The sequence below is a fragment of the Muntiacus reevesi genome, chromosome 7, assembly GCF_963930625.1.
Source record: "Muntiacus reevesi chromosome 7, mMunRee1.1, whole genome shotgun sequence".
Lineage (NCBI taxonomy): Eukaryota > Metazoa > Chordata > Mammalia > Artiodactyla > Cervidae > Muntiacus > Muntiacus reevesi.
This window is the reverse complement of record NC_089255.1, coordinates 76,066,304-76,087,565: the sequence shown is the minus strand read 5'-3', so window position 1 is coordinate 76,087,565 and position 21,262 is coordinate 76,066,304. Positions and strand designations below refer to the sequence as shown.

The window sequence follows — 21,262 nt, the reverse complement described above, 5'->3', positions numbered from 1 at the left end:
TAAAGAGACACAGCAAATCTCACAACATAAGGATACTCTCTTCCAGCAGCATTAAAAAAAAAAAAGAGATTAAAGATTAGCCAGATAGAACAATCTGTTCCAGGCAGAGGGACTCATAAGACCAAAAGGAAGGAAGAGCAAGAGAATGTGGCACCTGTATAAGTAAGAAAGAATGCAAAATGGCGGGATGGGACAATGGGAATATACCATACACAAACAATGATAAAACTAGAAAGGCAGGCAGCGGGCCAGATGGCAAAGGGAAACAGCTAAAGACTCCGACCTTTACCCTAAAAGTAGTAAGAATTAAGTAAGATTTAAAGCAGAGGATAACATGATCACACTCACTTTTAGATAAATATCACTCTGGTAGAAGACTACAGGATAGACTGAAGGGTGGCAATGAGACCAATTAGAGGGCAACTGTAAGAAATGGGGTCCTAAACTAAGATAGTTAGAATGAAAAAAAGCTATATTAAAGAGATTATATAGGTTACAGAATTACTAAAACTTGGTGTTTATATTACATACAGCAGGGCAAAAAGACGAGAAGAAGGATGCAATAATAGCAGTAGTAGTAGTATTAACAACCACATTTACTGAGCTCATAATTCTATGCCATAGACTACTGAAAGCACTTTACACAGTATTCACTCACTTAATCCTTGCTACAACGCTAAAAGTAGGTCCAAATATGCCATTTTATAAATGAGGAACAGGGACTGAAGTAGGCCTTGAGGACAGGATGAAAGAGTAAGAAAAGAGGCCATATGAACCAAAGACAGAAAAATATAAAGTTCGGGGAAAGCATAAACAAAGCTAGTTGAATTATAGCGGTCCGTTTGTACAAGAGAATACTGGTGGGAAAATTTGACTGGGTCCAGCTTACAAAAAGTCTTAAATATAAGTCTTTAATCTCAAGGCAGTAAGAAAGCCATCAAAGACTGAGAAAAGAGGGGTGATTTTAACATAAATTTAATTGAGCACTTACCCCTGCTTGAGGTACTAAAGCTATAGAGACAGAATCCTGCCCATTAGTTTATCTACCAAAATTTCCCACAGGAATCTAGAAATTAATGTGTCCAGAACTAAATTTATATTTCCCTTTAATCTCCTCTATACTCCTCGATCCTTTTCCTCCATTCTCAACTCTAATTAATGCCACTATATCTCCCCAGTTACCCAAGGCAGCACAGCATTTAAGAGTACAGGCTCTGGAACCAGACTGTCTAGCACCTAATCCTTGTCTCCTTTTAAGTCTCAACTCACATACATTCTCTTCTGGATTTTCGTAGTTTTCCATATTGGATATGTGCCTCCTCTCAATCCCTATCACAACTTTGATCAAACTCAACTACAGCAGTCTGTATCTGTCTGTCTGCCCCACCAGACTAGAAACTTTTGGAAGTCAGGAATTATGCTGACTCATCTCTGGATCTGTGACACTGCCTACCTAGCATAGGACCAAGCAAACTGCAGGTTTCAGAATATGAACCAGGCAATATGATTTCATGGACACTATCTTTGGGTCATTAGGTGGACAGTAATGTCATTAACCAAGATGGAGAATTCAAGAGAAGGGAATTAGAGAGAGGAGGAGAAAAATTAAAGGGTGTTACAGGTTTTGATTTAGACACAATTTCAAGGTGACTATATGTCATACAGGTAAATGATCTAACCAGCAGGGATCTGTCTTACTGATCTGTATAGTCCTGATAACTAGTAAGGGATAAACACATAATTAGGCATGTGAATAAATTATTCCTATGTTCAGAACATCTGATGGCTTTCATATTGCCTAGAGAATAGAATCCAAACTCACAAGGTAAAATCCCAACTTTCTATCTTTTACTACTTCCCTGTGCAAGTCTTCTAAGTTAGCCTCTTCACTTGTGCCTGCCTATCCCACATCTTTCTCTTCCGGTCCAAACACCTTATGAACTAAGAAATAAGAACTGCTTCTCCTTTCATGTTCTACTTTCAAGATCTACCACAAGCCACTATTTCAAGAAAATTTTCCAGATCACCTCAATTAAATAATGATCTCACAGTACCAAAACTCCAAGACTTAATAATAATGCTCATAAATTAATTCATGAGGCACAGGACAGATTCTTCCAGAATCAAAGAAACATTATGCTGTGTCCCATAGTTTTAAAATTAAAGATCATGATAATTTTTAAAGACAAACCACGAATATTCTAGCTCATTTATGCAGTCAACACATAAAAATAAACAATGAAAGAGTACCAATCCAAAGGAATTATACTCTCATTCTCAAAAAAGAAAACAAAAAACAGTCTTTTGTTTGACTATTTGGATTTGGAGGCGGGTAAATGACTGAACTAGAGAATTACCTCCTTGTACGTAAATAAAAGACTGCCTTATGCAGTTAATGTAGTTTCAAGCTGCTGGCCCTTTCTTCTCTATCCTCTAATTATAAATTAATTGTTTCAAAAATGCCTTGAAGGCTCACATTTCAAATCCTCATCAGAATCCCAGCTTATACATCCCACCTCGTGGGACTGGGGTGGGGAGGGGCGGGGGGCGGGTCGCGGAGAGGGGGTGTGGAAAGAAAAAAATAAATAAATAAAACAACTCTCTTTATGTATTCCACAAAAGAAGAAAACGAATTTTCGGGCTCACAGGACAAAGCTATTTCAATGCTAACTTCAAACTAGCGAGAGAGAAAAAGGGCTCTGCTTATGTGAATTGAATACAGAAGAAGGGGGTAAAAAGAAGCTAAGTGAGTTTCAATAAGTACAAATGATTGAGAATGGGGGGCCTGAAATAGCCTGAGGGATACAGGCTCACTGGAAACTACATACCAAGAAACAAGACCACTTGTATGAGAGCCAGGAAACCTGACCTGCTCTAAGAAGATGAGTTCCTATATAATCAGTATCCTAACTTTTAGGCAGAGGGAAATGTAAAACATATACTTCATGGGCATAAACATACTTGGTCTACACTAGCATCTAGAACTCCAGATATTTTTTTTAATTCATCCTTCCTCCCCTTCTCCTAGGAGTAATGCCCTTTGACCAGCAGCTGGAAAGTCTCATTTTAAGTGATCAGCATTCCTCTGACATTCTCAGAAGTTGCACTATTTGTTTCCATAGAAACAGCTTTGTCAGCTAACACAAAATTCAGGCCAAGAAGAGTGAAAAGAACTTACATTATGCAAGTCGGAAAGTTCTTGTCGACTATCTTCTTAGTTCTTTTCTGATTTTTTCACAAAACTCAGACTTTCTTACTCTGTAAAAAGAAAAGAGACAATCAAGTGTAAAAGTCTGCAGAATCTTTTAGAGAGAGGGAAAGGACAGAAAAATTAATTCAATATGATATCCCATTCTGTTTCCAGATAACTAGGATTTCTCAGTATAAAGCAATAAAAATGCACACACATCCATCACTAATGAACATCAATTAAAATCTATGTAAATTACCTGAAGTCAATGATGAGAAAGAAAAAGGGCATGACCCTTCTGTAGATTATTTTTAGTGACTTTTTTTTATCTCTAGGTAAGGCTCAAACAAAAATGCAGTTTAAGGGATTTCTTTCTCTGTTTTAACTACAACTTCTGGATCAATTTTAAACTTTATAAATGGTTTCATAAGGCCAAGAAAATGAGAAGTTTAGGATCCAAAAAGAATTTGACAGAAAGGAACCACAGTTAATTCAGAGGGGGAAATGTTAACGCCACATTGAAGACCAAGACAGAGGATTCTATCCTAATGGAAGACTATATCTTGATAGGAAAACATAGAACAAAAAGCCAACACACAGTAAGATGACTTCAGAGAAAGAAGTACAGAGAAATTAAAATTGGGTTATGTAATAGACATGTTTGGAATGATGTTTGGAAGGTGCAACATTAGATTAGATGGTCAGGAAAGGTCTATTTTAGGAAGCGATAACTGAGCTGAGACTTGAATGACCAAAAAAAAAAAAAAAAACCTCAGCTGTGGGAATATCCAGAAATAAAAGGTTCCAAGTTGAGGGAACAGAAGGTACATTTTTACATGGATGTCACCAGGAATCTCAATTTCAATATATCTTAAACTGACCTCAACTTCTTCCCTACTATTCTTAATTATATGACTATCTCCAAGATGTTCTAATCAGTTGCCAAGATCTGTTTATTCCACAAGGTTTTCAGAATCCATGGAAGAGTGGCAGAATATGCCACCCCCAAATATGCCACTAAAAGATACTGTTACAAAAATGAAAGGCAAGCTATAAAAAAAATGAGAAATACTTGCTAAATATTTATATTCACTATAAATACTCCTACAACTCTGCAAGTCAAATGATGTAATTGTTTAAAAGAGGCAAAAGATTTGACCACCAAAGACATACAAACAGTAACAACAAACATTTGGAAAAATATTCAACATCATTAGTTATGCTAATAAAACCACAATGAGATACTGACATAGGATAGACAGAAATCAATGGAACAGAATTTAAGAGACCAGAATAATCTCCAACATTTACAGGCAATTCAACAAGAGTACCAAGACAAATTAAATGGGGGGAAGAAAACATTTTAAAAAATGGTCTCTTAATAACGCTAGGAAAACTAAATATCCAGACGTCCACATGTAAAAGAACTGGACTCTTACCTTATACCATATACAAAAATTAACTCAAAATGGGTCAAAAACACACACATAAGAACTCTATAAAACTTAATTTAGGCATAAATCTTCATGACTTTGATTAGGCAATGGTTTCTTAAGACACGACATCAAAAGCACAAGCAACAAAAGGAAAACAGATAAATTAGATTTCATCAAAATTTAAAACCTTGTGCTTCAAAGGACACCATGAAGATTGTGAACAATGTGTACACAAAAGCAGAAAATATCTGCAAATCATTTATTTGATTCAGGACTTTTATCTGGAATATATAACACAACTCTATAGTAAAAAGACAGTCTGATTTTAAAGTGGAAAGAGCCCCTGAATAGACAGTTCTCCAAAGAAGATATACAAATGGCTTTAATAAATGTATGCATAAAAAGATATTCAACATTAATAGTCATCAGAGAAAAGGAAATCAAAACCATGAGACACCACAACATCCACTAGGATGGCTAAGATAAAAAAAAAAAAAGAAGTGCTAAAACTCATACATTTCTGTTGGGAATGTCAAGTGGAACAGTTACACTATAAAACAGTCTGGCAATTTCTCAAAAGGCTAAACATAAAGCAATTCCACTTCCAGGTATACAACCAAGAGAAATGAAATATATGGTCATACGAAAACCCTGTACAAAAATGTTTACAGCAGTATTAATACCCAAAAGTAGAGAAAAAAATCCAAATGCCCATCAACTGATGAATGGATAGAGCATCCAAAATGAAATGTTACTGAGCAATAAAAAGTACTGATAGATGCTACAACACTGATGAACTCTGAAAACAGAAGTGAAAGAAGCCAGTCACAAAGGACCAAGTACTATATGATTTCATTTATGAAATATCTAGAATAGGCAAATCTAGAGAGACAGAAAGTAGATTAGTGACTGCCGAGAGCTGGTGTGTGTGTGTGAGATGGGAGAGAATGGCTAAGGGATGCAGGTTTCTTTCGAAGGGTGATGAAAATGTTCTAGAACTGACTGTGGTAATAATCACAGAATTCTGAATATATGCAAAGCCACTGAACTGTACACTTGAATTGGATGAATTATATATACATGGTATCCAAATCATAGCTCAATAAAGCTGTTAAATAATACAATGAAATACCATTACAAATAAGACTTCCCTGGTAGCTCAAGTTGGTAAAGAATCTGCCTGCAGTGCAGGAGATCCAGGTTCAATCCCTCGGTTGGGAAGATCTCCTGGAGAAGGAAACGGCTCCAGTAACCACTGGAGTGGTTATTCCAGTGCTGTTACCTGGAAAATCCCTTGGACAGAGGAGCCTAGCAGGCTATAGTCCGTGGATTACAAGAGTTAGACACGACTTAGTGACTAAACCACCACTATTACAAACACAATAAAATCACTAAAATTTAAGATTGACAACAGTAAGCTTTGGAGAGGATGTGGCAAAACTGAAACCCTCATACTGGTAAGAACATGAACTGGTGATCAGTTTGACAATTTCTTAAAAAGTTAAACGTATACTTATGATATATAATCCAGTGATTCCATGTGAGAAATACATACTTTTATTTGTAAAAAAGAAAGATCTATATGGGATATTCATAAAGGCATTGTTAATAATGATAGATTAAAACTGGACACAATTCAAATGTCCTTCAGCTGATGAAGGATAAATTTTAAAACATGGAACACTATTCAGTAATCCCCTGGAGAAGGAAACAGCAACCCACTCCAGTACTCTTGCCTGGAAAATCCCATGGACAAAGGAGCCTGGTAGGCTACAGTCCATGGGATCACAAAGAGTCGGACACGACTGAGTGAGTTTACTTACTTAATAACATGGATGGCCTCAAAAATATAATGCCAAATACAAGAGTACATACTAGATGATTCCATTAGTATGAAATTTCTAGGAAAGGAAAAATTAGTGCTGTTAGAAAAGCATTTTGGTGGCTTCCTGCAGCTGAGGGTGGCCACAGAAACTGGCTGTGATAGGAGATGAGGGAACTTTCTCATGGGATGGAAGTGTAATAAAACTAGATTTCAGTGACCCCTACATGATATAGATTTAATGAAACTCAAACTGTACTTATAAAACATGTGGATTTTATAGAACGTTATATCTTATAAAAGTTGTTTTCAAAATTCAAATTGAACACATAAAATTAATGAATTTTAATGTATTACACTTACTGAGCTGATTTTAAATAATACATTTAAAACTGCATCTTATTACATGTAAATGGTATCTTAACAAAACCAATTTTTTGTGATTTTTTTTGGGGGGGGGTATGAATTTTATATTTTTTTTTCCCCATTTATCTTTATCAGTTGCAATAAAATTGCAATACTTAACAATACTGTAGTGGTTTTTGCCATACACTGACTTGAGTCAGCCATGGATTTACATGTGTTCCCCTTCCCGATCCCCCCACCGCCCCGCCTCCCTCTCCATCCCATCTCTCTCAGTCTTCCCAGAGCACCAGCCCTGAGCACTTGTCTCATGCATCCAACCTGGGCTGGTGATCGGCTAACAAAACCAATTTTTTAAAAAGACCAACTCATATACTGACATCACATAAAAAATCCTATTTCATCAATAAATGCACAGATTTTAGTTTCCAACAATGAATGCCCTGTGCATCATCGTCACAGAGAAGAAACTCAGCTATATGTAAAACTAAATACAATTCAAAACTCAAATAGTAATGATCCCTGAATGACACAGGGTACAGGGACACCAACCTTCTGTGCAGTGGAAAATGTATAACCTATAGGAGGTTCTCCATACAGGTGATTTCTCCATATCCACAGTTCTCCATTCATGGATTCAACCAACTATGAATCCTGTAGTACTGTAGTATTTACTACTGAAAAAAATCCACCTACACGTGAACCTGCACAGTTCAAACCTGTGTTGTTGAAGGGTCAACTGTATGTTGGCTACTCATGAAAAACATTAACTCAGAAATTACTACCAACAACAATTTAAGCAAAAATATATAAATTCACCAAACATTTAACTGAAACACTACTTTTCCCAATTATTCTTTATGAAGAACTAAACATACTTTTAAAATATATTTTAAAATAAAAATAATATATTTGAAGTAAGCTTAATTCATGAAGTACAACGTAAAAAAACCTTTCAGCAGCAAAACATTTATACAACTGACTAACCAAGTTCCTTAAGAAATAGACCAAATGCAAATATCCTGGCTTTATTTTTTAATGGAACTTCTGACAAGTCCTATAATAAGGGAATTTCTAAAATTCTACCTAATTCATGGTTTAGGTTTCAGATTAAGGAACCTTTATTTATCATCCAGACAACTGCATTCCAAAGAAGCCACTGTTATGCTCACAGTTTTAAAACTATTTTATTTAGAATGTACTATTAAATGCGTCAGAACCCAAGCAAAATTCATTTGAAAAATATCCTCAAAGTAGAAATTAAATGAGTAAAGATTTCAAAGGGAGGCAGGAGTAACATACAGTTTAAAGGTACTTGAAGTGAATTGCTCTCACAGACGAAAAAAAAAAAAAAAAGATAGGATTCCTGTTCAATTTAACTGGGTATCAACAGGGCAATGTCAATAGCTTAGAAGACACATCTTTCTCAAATGAAAACTTTCAAAGACTTAGCAGCTTTGAACATTCCTGGCAAAAGTTGCATATAAAACATATCAGAAAGAAAGATTTTAGTTTTCAAGCTTCTATTCTTAGCCTGTAATTTTAGGCCACACAATTGCCTTGAGATTAAAAATTACAAGACAACATGGAAAAAATACCACTGCATTTGTAATTTGTTAAATATCTGTATCCTAAAACACTGATTTGCCAAAGTTTACCAAAGACTTACTTATAAAGTCTTTTACAAATAAAAGACTAGCTTTAAACAGTCTTGGATCACTGTGGCTCTCCATCACAGGTGATTCTGCCTCCCACCTGTCCCCACCAGGAGGGTTCTGACAATGTCTAGATATATTCACTGTCAGGACTGGGTTGAGGGGTGCTATTGGCATCTACGTAGCAGAGGCTAGGGATATGTTGTTAAACATGCACAAGATAGCACCCCCCTGCCAAGAATGATCCAGTATAAAATATGCCAATAATACCAAAGTTGAGAGACCCTGGGGCTTCCCTGGTGGCTCAGAGAGCAGAGAATCTGCCTGCATTGTGGAAGACCAGGGTGCAATCCCTGGGTCGGGAAGACTTCCTGGAGAAAGGAATGGCTATCCACTCCAGTATCCTTGCCTGGAGAATTTCACAGACAGTGGAGCCTGGTGGGCTACAGTCCACGGGGTTACAAAGAGTTGGACACAACTGAGTGACTAACAGTTTCACTTTAAAAGTCCCTGAATTGAGAAATGCAAATCAAAACCACAATGAGGTACCATTACACGCCAGTCAGGATGGCTGCTATCCAAAAGTCTACAAGCAATACATGCTGGAGAGGGTGTGGAGAAAAGGGAACCCTCTTACACTGTTGGTGGGAATGCAAACTAGTATCGCCGCTTTGGAGAACAGTGTGGAGATTTCTTAAAAAACTGGAACTAGAACTGCCATATGACCCAGCAATACCACTTCTGGGCATACACACTGAGGAATCCAGATCTGAAAGAGACACGTGCACCCCAATGTTCATCGCAGCACTGTTTATAATAGCCAGGACATGGAAGCAACCCAGATGCCCATCAGCAGATGAATGGATAAGGAAGCTGTGGTACATATACACCATGGAATATTATTCATCCGTTAAAAAGAATTCATTTGAATCAGTTCTAATGAGATGGATGAAACTGGAGCCCATTATACAGAGTGAAGTAAGCCAGAAAGATAAAGAACATTACAGTATTCTAACACATATATACGGAATTTAGATAGATGGTAGCGATAACCCTATATGCAAAACAGAAAAAGAGACACAGAAGTACAGAACAGACTTTTGAAATCTGGGGGAGAACGTGAGGGTGGGATGTTTTGAAAGAACAGCATGTATATTATCTATGGTGAAACTGACCACCAGCCCAGGTGAGATGCATGAGTCAAGTGCTCGGGCCTGGTGCACTGGGAGGACCCTGAGGAGTCGGGTGGAGAGGGAGGTGGGAGGGGGGATCGGGATGGGGAATACGTGTAACTCTATGGCTGATTCATGTCAATGTATGACAAAACCCACTGAAATGTTGTGAAGTGATTGGCCTCCAACTAATAAAATAATATTTAAAAATAAAATAAAATAAAATAAAAGTCCCTGAATTAAACCAAGCAATTACTAACCCAAAACTGAGGCATTCACTCATTCAATAATTTTCATTAAGCTTCTCAGACTTCCAAGACAAAACTTTTTCAAGTACTGTTAGTTTCTAAATAAATATGGAGGCTGAAAGATACTTAATATCATCTAATCTACTGTTTTTCAAAATGTTCAGGGAAAGATTTATTTCAAGGGTCATCTTGGCAGTGGATGGAAAAAGCTCATTAAATGTAATAAAAACTATGGCCAAATAAATTGCCTTGTATTGCATACTGGAACCTGAATGGCAGTGCAAATACAGTTTTAATAATATATTCCAGCATATACTACATTCCGCCACCTCCACCACCATCACATGATTACAATCTGGCCAGAGAGACTAAACACGCATACAAAATGATAAATACTTACATTAAAAGTGGCCCAAACAAGACTAAAAAAATGTATAGATGGGGACTTTCCTGGCATTCCACAGTGGTTAGGACTATGCTTTCAAAGTCAGCAGCGTGGGTTAGGGATCCCTCATCAGAAAACTAAGATCCCACACGTTGTGCACTGTGATCAAAAACAAAAACTAGAACTGTTTTAAAAAAAATGTATAGACAAAACATTTAATAGTCAAATAGTATTTACTAAGTCTGTGTCCTGAACACTGTGCTACCACACTTTATACAGCTAATCCTCAAACAAGTATACAAGTGTAAGTATTAGCGTTATACCCAACGACAAAAGAGAAAACAGGTTTAAAGAAGCAAAGTATTTTGCCCAAGGAACACCTCAAAATAAATATTCAATGGGACTTCCTTGGTGGTCCAGTGGTTAAAAATCCACCTACCAATGCAGGGGACACAGGTTCGATCCTTGGTCCAAAAAGATCCCATATGTGGCGGAGCCACAGCTACTGTGTGCCACAACTACTGAGCCTACCTGCCCGAGTGCCCATGTCAGCAACAAGAAGCCTGTGCACCAAAGCAAAAAAGTAGCCCCTGCTCTGTAGAGAAAGACTGTGTAACAAGAACACCCAGTGCAGCCAGAAAAAAGAATAAACATTCAACAGTTATAACATGCACTCTTGAACAAATGGTTTCAAGTTCTTTGTATCATATTTTCCTTACAACATCCTCAGATGGTATTTTACAGAGGACAAAAGTAGAATGATTACATATATGAATTTGAGTAGCAGTGATGGTGATAGTAGGTATTAGGTTGGTGCAAAAAAGTAATTGCGGTTTCATACCGTGAATTTTAAATCATAACTAGACTTAAACACATCTTTATTCATCAAAATAGGACCCATTAAAATCAACACATTTTTGCCAACAAAAAATAAGTTTGCTTATTCCTGTAGTGTAAAAACCCATGCTTCGGGATTCACTGAACTCTTGGAAAGCATTTTTTGTCTCCTGCTGGTTCTGGAAGAGTTTTCCCTGGAAAAGTCGTTGAGATGCTTGAAGAAGTGGAAGTCAGTAGGCGAGAGGTCAAGTGAATATGGCAGAAGAGGCAAAACGTCACAGCCCATTAATATCTTGCAGTATTAAGAACTGGTGGAGGAATAAGAAATCTTTTTTTTTTTTAACCAGACGATACTAAGCTCCCTATATATCATGTAATATTCTTAAGTGAAAAGTATTATAGTTTTTATTTTGCCCCCCCGTGGGAAAATTCTCCATTTGCTTATATCAAACACAAGGTTGAAGGTCTTAGGAGATATTTAAGACCACAGACTCATAGTAAGAACTGGTTAAAAGCCAAACAGTATCAAAGATATCAAATGGTTGGTTACTTGAACTGCCCCATTATCACCTTCAACTACTGGGTAATGAAAGATTAAATGCATCCAAAAGGTTAGTAAATTTCTGAAAAAAGGAATTAGAACAAAAGACAACTTACAACATTTTCAAACTGACTAGAAAAACGGATTTTTAAACTTGTGGGATAAAATTACTTGCAATGTGGCTTTTCAGTAATATTGCTACCAATCAAGAATATATAAGGCCTAGTTGGGAGAACAAGAACAGTCTCTGATAAGGAACAGAGCCAGTGTAAGAGATAGAAGATAAAGCCAGAATAGACTCTAAATGCAAACCAAATTGCTGGAATTTTCTCCTGCAAGCAATGGGAAACTATGGGTTTTGGAATATAAAAAGAATCGGAAACAAAGAAGTTTTTAGAAAGTTAAATCTTCTTTACACTGTAACCAGTTGATTAAGAGGAATGTAAGTAAAGCAGTCAATAGAGACAATGTTTTAATACTTTATGCATGGGAGGATAAAGGAAATAGCAGAAGGAAAGGGATAATTTCAAACAATGCTTATAATAAAGGATGATCTGACTGGCTTTGGAGACCAGCGACCAAATACAGTTCTGTAATATTGAGCATGCTAGTTGAACCTGGCAGAAATTACAGGACCTTAAAATAGGAAAACTCAGAAATTAAGGTTTTTTTCCCCATGGAAAAAAAGGAGACGAGAGAACTGGAAAGACAATAAATTGCATTTTAGAAGTACTGCATTTAGAATGGGAATTCTGTTTTGCTGTTAACTGCTAGACAGGGATTCAAAGGCCAGAAATGAAAATTTGTAAGTGATTTACATATTCACATTTTCCACGTTTATTTGTAAAGCTTTTCAGTTTTTATAGTAATTCAAGCACATTATTTCATTTGATCTCCACAGGTACCCTGAAATTTGAGCAAGTCAGATATCCCCATTTCCCAGAAGATATGCAAGCACTGTAAGCTAAGTTTCAGAGCTAGAAGTTAACAGAACAGGAACTAAAAGCTAGATAAGTGAACCTTCATGTGGCTAAGCTAGCTGTCTCTGTAAAACAATACCATACTGACTATAGGCTTCCTTTAAAAAAAAACAAAAACCCCATTTACATCATTCTTTTACCTTTAAAACATGATTATGGGAAATTAATCTTTTCTCACTTGACTGTTTCATTTAACTTCACTGCTGTATGTCATCTGCTACCATCACTTCATGGTAAATGGAGGGGGAAACAATAGAAACAGTGATAGACTTTATTTTCTTGGAGTCCAAAATCATTGTAGACGGTGACTTCAGCCATGAAATTAAAAGACACTTGCTCCTTGGAAGAAAACTATGACACACCTAGACAGTGTATTAAAAAGCAGACACATCACCTTGCCGACAGAGGTCCACATAGTCAAAGGTATGGTTTTTCCAGTAGTCATGTATGGATGTGAGAGCTGGACCATAACGAAGGCTGAGCACCAAAAAACTGATGCTTTTGAACTGTGGTGTTGGAGAAGACTCTTGAGAGTCCCTTGGACTGCAAGGAGATCCAACCAGCTGATTCTAAAGGAAATCAACCCTGAGTATTCATTGGAAAGAATGAGGCTGAAGCCGAAGCTTCAATACTTTGGCCACCTGATGCCAAGAGTCGACTCATTAGAAAACACCCTGACGCTGGGAAAGACTGAAGGCAGGAGAAGGAGATGACAGAGGATGAGATGATTGGCTGGCATCACCGACTTGATGGACATGAGTTTGAGCAAGCTCCGGCAGATAGTGAAGGACAGGGAAGCCAGGCATGCTGCAGTCTATGGGGGTCACAAAGAGTCAGACATGATTGAGCAGCTGAACAACAACAAATACCAAAAATTTTAAATAAACCTTCACTAACAATTCCTTTTCTAGAAATTTATCCTATAGAGTATGTTAGGAACAATTTGGGTATGTTACTCTACTTTTTCAACTGTAAAATTTTAAAAATCTAAATATAGATTAAGTATTTCCAATGAAAGTCTATCATTCTAATTGAGATGTGTCATCAGTATAAAACATGCACTAGATTTTAAAGACTGAGCATAGGGGAAAAATGGGTTTCCCTGGTGGTTCAACTGGTAAAGAGCCTGACTGCAAGGCAGGAAGACCCAGGTTCAGTCCCCGGGTTGGGAAGATCCCCTGGAGAAGGGAATGGCCACCCACTCCCATATTCTTGCCTGGAGAACTCCATGGACAGGGAGCCTGGGGACTGGGCTGGACACTGGTGCAGAGTTGGACACAACGTAGTGACTAACACTTTCACACACTTTCAAGGGGGGAAAAACGAATACAAAACATTTCATTATTTTTTTGCATTTAATACATGCAGAGATGGTAATTTTTTTAGACATTGTGTTAAACAGAATATACTATTAAGAGAGTCCCCTGGTGGTCTAGTGGTTAGAATTCCAGGTGTTAATTGCTGTGGCCCATCACTGGTGGAGGAACTGAGATCATGCAAGCTGCACAAGTGTGGCAAAAAAAGAAAAAGAAATAAAAAAAAGAATGTCACCTGTTTATTTCAGATTTTTTTTAACGTAGCTACTGACATGGAATAAAAAAAGCAAGTGAATTAATTAATAGTACTTATATATCACCCAGGGGCTTCCCTGGTGGCTCAAATGGTAAAGAACCTGCCTGCATTGCAGGAGACCCAGGTTCGATCCCTGGGCTGGGAAGATCCCCTGGAGAAGGAAATGCCAACCAACTCAGTATTCTTGCCTAGAAAATCCCATAGACAGAGGAGCCTAGTAGACTACAGTCCATGAGGTTGCAAAGAGTCAGACATGACTGAGCAACACACACACATACATATCATCGCATTTTTATAAATGCACAAAAAACGTTTATAAAGTTATTCACAAAAAGTCCAAAAAAATACACGGAATATTGTTTTCACTTAGTATCTCTGAAAAATAAGGATAACTTATTTATCAGGTTTTACTTTCTGTACAATTTGGACACCTTACAAAACACTGACAAAAAATGTGTTACTTTTATAATTTGAGGGGGGGAACCACATAGATAACACTTTTTTGAAGAAAAAATAGTGACTTTTAAAATTACAACTACCTTCTTAAAGTACAAAACAATAGCAGAAGCACCAAAGTCCTTTGAAGAGTTCTACAACAATTAGGCAAATAGAAGGAATCAAAACAATATCCCTAAGATCCTAAACAAGTTTATAAACAATGCAACAATAAGAATTTATAAATAAATCACTTAAGCAATCATTAAAACTCTTCAGAAGTCAGGACTTCTTCTACCACACAAAAATGAACACATTACATCTGTAATTTAAAAATGACAGGACACCAGTTTACCAAAGGAGTAACAGCATTAGTTCAAAGAAAAATTCCAAAACAGACTACTAACACTTTATAACACAGTAAGTCAAGTTCATCTTTCATCATATTAATAAAACACAATCACAAACTCAAAGAATCCTAATTACCAAACTCACAGGGTTAATGTTTTTTTTTCTAGGTGCTTATTTGTATGCCTATTTTATAAAGATTTTCTCCTTCCCCTTTAATCTTAGGTTGTCAATCATTTTAGTCAGCTTCTTTCCCTGAAACCCATGTATCACAAGTTGCAGGTCTGTAACAGTGCACTGTTAAGATATACCAACTTTTGACCTCAAGTGATTTATAGTTTAGTAGAGGGAAAAAAAAGACTCCAAAGGTCAGCAAATCAGTAGATGATTACCTCTACCTAGATGGTTTATTGGTATACAATTCAACAATTGGCAATTAAAAAAAAAAATCTGCACTGTCATTGAACGAATACCAAATAAGCATTTCAGAATTATCAGAACAAGAAAACTGACTAAAATTAATAATCCATAGAGAACACTTTAAGGACCAGAAGTAAAGCTATGTTATCAAAATAGGAAAGGCGAATTTGAAAAGGAAGAAGACTGATGAGGATACAAATGTCACCAAGTTTAGAATCCACTGAACTTTTAGTACTATAGAATTGGTGACTGAGGATATGAGTAATGTTTTCATTTTGACCAGTCTTAGAAGGCAGTAAAACAAAAAGAGGATATTATAAGAAATAAGAATGAAAGGTCAATCTGACAGATTACTATACAGAAATCCTATAGTTATAAAAAGTTACTAAACTATACATCCATTCAACAATGTTAAGTACTCATTTAGTACAAAAACTTGGGATAGTCACTGGCAAGAAGATCGCTAAGGCAGAGTGTCTAAATTCTTAAGGAACTTGAATTCTAGTATGAAAAACAAGTATAAGTGTACAAGCAAGCAAACAAACCCTCTACAGAACTTCAATGCTATTTGTAAGTGCTGCACTACAACTGCAGAAAATGCCACAGGAATCACCTGTAGAAGAGCATCCTAAGAAAACTTGTATAAATGGGAAAGAATATAAGACCCAAGGCATATATGAAAGGCTTCCATTACACAAAAGGAAAAAAAGTAAACACTAATTCAAGCACTCTAACATGAGTAAAATTAAACAAATGCTTTCTAGACATAAAATTTTAAATCCCCACAATGAAACTCAACTCTAAAAACTATGCTTTTTAAGCCTATTTTAAAGTGTAGTAAAAATGACCTAGTGAAAAATATCCTTGACTAATGCTTGAGAGTCAATAAGAGAAACTAGTAAAGCTGAGCAGAACTTGATCTCACTACATACGTAAGCTGTTTATAAATAGAGCAACAAATTGTTTTCCCCCCGGCTGACTTTCACTATTATTTCAGAGATAAAAAAAGCTTTACTCCTCAACACAAAATTACAATTATCCATCACTGACTCAGTCTATGATAACCAATTCACACCATTCCTACAAAACTGCGTAATCAAATTATTGATAATCACACAAACTATTCAAAATATATATATGAAAACATAATATAGTTCATTGCTAGTCCATGTAAGTATCATAAAACAGGTTTGTATTCTTTCTCTTATTTATGGATAAGCATTTATGAAGTGCTTAATATATATACCAGGTACTATGCTAATCATTCTTGATACATCATTTTAATTAATCCTCAAAATAAGACTCTGAGGGGATCTGAATATTCCACTTCAAAAGGTGACATTTTGGCAAAATGGTTATTTCGAGATAAGGCAATTAAAAAAGAGCGTACAACAGAAAAAAACTGCCTTCCCCTATCAGACTTAAAAAGCAGAGCATAACTTTCCCTTTTTAAAGGTAACATGAATTTTTATTTGTAAAAGTACCAGAAAGAGGGACTCAATACTCGGAGTTGACTCTTATCAATGCAGATGACACTGACATAAATCTGCATAACAAACCTGACTAAAATAATCTTTATATTCCACAAGTTGCCCCCACATATTTACATTTCCACAATCTGCAGGCCCTAAAAAGCCTCTCTCCTTTGTCTTATCTCTATGACACAATTTATCGCTCAGACTCATTGCTACTATGGTCTCCAATTCCTTCCTCTGTAGCCCTCCACATGCATAAGTGATAAGCCATTTCTTCTGTTACTCTGTCTTCTGTCAGTTTAATTTGCAGAGCCCCAGACAAAGAACCTAAGAGGAAAAAGAAAAAAGGTGTTTCCTTCCCTACAACCTCTGAATCAGGCACAAGTACAACCCCATTCTGTAGATAAGGAATCAGATTTTCACAGGTTAACCTGCCCTGTCACACACAAGTCAAGAAGGTATTTCAGCACCAATCTGATTCCACAGTATGAGTACTTAATCAGTTCAAGGTTTGTAACTATGATGTCTATCAGAAAAGCCCATAATTCATCCATTCACATCTAATATTTGTAAAGAAAGCTAATTAAGAACATGTGAAAGTTAGACACCACCACTCCGATCCATCAATAAACACATTTACGGTCAATACCGAAAAAATGGAAATGTTCTGAATCTCAAATTCTCTCAGGCTACAGGAGGTGACTAGGTTAGAACAGTCTCTGGGATGAAACTTACAAGTTAAGGCTAAGGTTTAATAAGTAAATGATTAAAAAGTGCAAATTGATAACATCCATCCACTACGTGCCATATTAAAAAGTGAGATACTAAAATAAAAAGACTTAGCCCCTACCCTTAGGAGCTTACAATTTACAGGTTCAAAGTACTTCACTTTAATTCAAGTACAATTTAAACACTAAATTAAAGATGTCTTTCCTAAAAAAAGATTCTAAACTTACCAAAAAGACAGGGTTAAACAAGGTAAGTCTAAAGGCAGGCTAAAATACAAAGTAGAAAAATCCAAGGGCTTTGGAGAAAAATAAACACTTGCTATCAGTTACAACAGGAATCAGGATAAAATAATCTCTCTGAGCCTCTATTTGGTCACAAAGTTGTTAATGTTTAGAACTATATACAAAGGATGACATACTAAGAGATGGGACAAAGGATACAGTTCTGGGTAGGGTTAGGGGAAAGGAAAAAGTACTGTGATTCAGCCAAATTAAATACTATTCTCACTATAAAACTGAAATATAAAAGGATAAGGCATAAAGTATAAGGGTAAGAAATAAAGTAGAAAAGAGTAAAATATAAAAAGAACACTGTTCCTTTAAGATGACTACAAAGAACCACCAAATTTCCATTCATAAACTCTTAGGTATCTACTGATTACTTGTAAGTGAATCATTATTTTGAAAGATGTCTGCAGCTTATTTGTTTATTTGTATAGTCCTCAGATAAATCGCCTGGCCAGAGGTTTAACTCTGGGGTTCACGATACAATTTCCTTGAAAGCCCTGACCGTTATATGCAATAATGAAAATGCTCTGTATCTGCATTGTGCAGTAATAACATAGCCACACTGGCCATATATAGCTAACAAGCACTTGAAATGTGGCATGTGTAACTGAAGAACTGAACTCTTAATTTTAGTTAATCCAAATTTAAATAGTCACATGTGGCTAGTGGCCTCTATACTACAGAACAGAGCTCCTGAAAAACATGTGTTCACATGCACCTTCATAAACTAAACTTAAAGCAACATTCATGGTAACATTTATTCATAATAACCAAAAGTTAGAAACAACTTACCAACAGTAACACAGTTAAATAAACCTTGATATATAATTTTTAAAAAATTATAAGTCTGCAACACTATAAAAGGAAGCCTACAATTTATTTGCATATTATTTAAGCAATTCCGTGATTCAGTTCATTTCAAACAACTAATAAATTCTCTTAATCCAATTCAGTCTCTAAGGGACTATCCATACTTACTTCAAAGCCAGGCCTTTGAGGGCAGTGACTTCGTCTAATACTTCCTTATACACCACCCAAAGTCTTCACATTATAAATATTCAGTATTTACCTATAATCTTCTGAATAAACTAGTTATAATGATTACTTGTAGAACAAAGAAAAACCAACTCATTCATAAGTATCATACAGATAATATAATCAATGTAAAGCTGAATTTTAAAAATCTGCTTAAAAACAAACTTTTCTTTCACACTAAGTATAATACAATTGCATTACAAGCTGTAACTGTGATTAAACAATAATATAAAGTTTTCTTAGTAAAATTTGATAAGACTTTGCAACAGCTTCTGCTTACGCTGTAAGGGGAAATGGAGAACATGGGACAAGAAAACAATTTCTGGGAGTCCAGAGGCAGATAATAACAGAGCTAACAAACCACACAACAGAGCAATGAAATGAGTACTACAAAGCTAATCTGGTACATGAGGTTCAAACCCAGTCCTGCCACTAACTACTGGAGCAAAATTAATCCAACAGCCACATAAGTGGCATCTCTGCCTCTGATCTGCCAAAAAGCACTCATTTTTTTTTTTTGGAGGGGCGAGGGGAGTTAAAATTTCAAATCCAGCTCTATCTGGACAGAAATTCAGAAAGAAAGAAAAACTTTCTAAAGCATCCCTTATGTCCCAAACATTACACAAAAATGAGCACCTAAATATAAGTACTTTTAAAGTACAACCAAATCCTAGCAGAGCACCCAGTTCAGTTCACTCACAGGAGTCAGTCAATTAATTTAAATATATACAATCTTACAGGCACTTCTGAAGCACTCAAGATACAGAAAACCTACTTCTTAGGTCATATCAAAATAATGCATTTTAAGTGACATTATCAAACATTTTCTGTGACAATGTAAAATCCTCAAAACAAGAAATTATATTTTAACACAAACTCTCGATTTTTTCATGTGAAACTTCTGATACTACTGTGAAGCCAAACAGTTACAATTTACATGTCCAATAAGCATAATTCAAAAGATAATTTAGCTAGAAATATAAATACAACCATAATTTCTAATATTTGGACAACTACACACTGTAAAATAACATAAAATGGTGTGGTGGTAGAAGCAAATACTTATTAAGTATCTACTACATGTCAGAATATTTTGCTCAGTACCTTTCATACCCTATTTTATCTTTTTCAATCATCTTGCTAGATGGCAACCTGTTAAAGATAAGGAAAATGAAGGCGTGGCTGGGAATTACAGCACTGACTAACCTTCCAACTCAGCTGAACCTAAAGTCTTTCTGCTACATTACTATACTTGTTTTCATTTTTCCTGCTGACTTTTGCCCAAAATCAAAATAGGCAAATTAAGCCCACAGGCCAAATAAGGCATACCTTGTTTTTATAAACAAAGTTTTACTGGAACACAGATTCATTTGGCCATCTTTGCACTGTAACAGCAGAGTTGGGTACCTGCAACAGAACTGGTACAATCTGCAAAGCTTAAAATATTTACTACCTGGCCTTTTACAGAAATTTGCCAACCCCTGTCTTAAATTATCAAAAATGCAAAGAACCTCAGAGGCCTCAAAACTTCAATGTTTAGCATCTTTGAGACAACTGTTAACTTAAGAAAAGAAGGAACTTAAAAATTACATGAGAGAAATTGCTTGAAACTTTATGTTTAAATCATGATAAGCTCAAATTTATAAAAATGATAAAATTAAATAGCTGGATTATGAAGTTACTGAACCCTTGTTATTTGTTTTGAAGGGAAGATGGTAAGGTACGGGATTTCCGTTTGGGATCTCAGTACCCCGACCAGGGATGGAACCTGTGCCTCCTCCGGCAGGGGAAGTGCAGAGTCCTAGCCTGCCAGGGAAATTCCCCATGAAACCTCACTCTTAACAATTAAACTGTCTTCTGTAGTAGGAACTGATGGAGGAAAAACCTCACAATTCACCATATTAAAACATATTTAATAAGCATGTATCTTTTTACTATGTACCTACATTTTTTCAAGAAGAACATCTTCAGTGTAGCAAAACAGAGCCTGGTATTTTAAGTAGTTTATACTTCACTTCACACTTTTTAATATATTCACTGAATTCAATACACTTGGATCAAACCAAACATTTATGTGATTACTCAAAGGTCTATAGTTGATTTTCTCATGTTGAAGGAGCTTTCTTCCCCCCCACCCCCCCCACTGTGGTATGTGAAATTCCCAGTGCTTTCATTCCAAGCAAAAAATCTCCCAATTAAATAATTTTATCTTCACTCAAAATATACTTCACTATCCAAATACACTTAAACAATTTGCTTAAATTAAGCATGAGGAAATGCTTGATTACAGTGTTATAAACATTTTCTTTCTTCATTTAGTAATTTTAAACAG

The 21,262-nt window shown here is 36.0% G+C and overlaps 1 protein-coding gene across 5 annotated transcripts in view; it reads right to left on the bottom strand.

The window, feature by feature from the left end:
- The window catches only part of PALS1 (protein associated with LIN7 1, MAGUK p55 family member), a 73,631-nt gene that overhangs the window by 45,981 nt on the left and 6,388 nt on the right, over positions 1–21,262 (bottom strand). For all 5 annotated transcript variants that reach the window (XM_065940093.1, XM_065940089.1, XM_065940091.1 and 2 more), the window contains exon 2: positions 3,179–3,258. The gene's annotated coding sequence lies outside the window, so the exon portion shown is untranslated. The remainder of the gene's footprint in view (positions 1–3,178; positions 3,259–21,262) is intronic.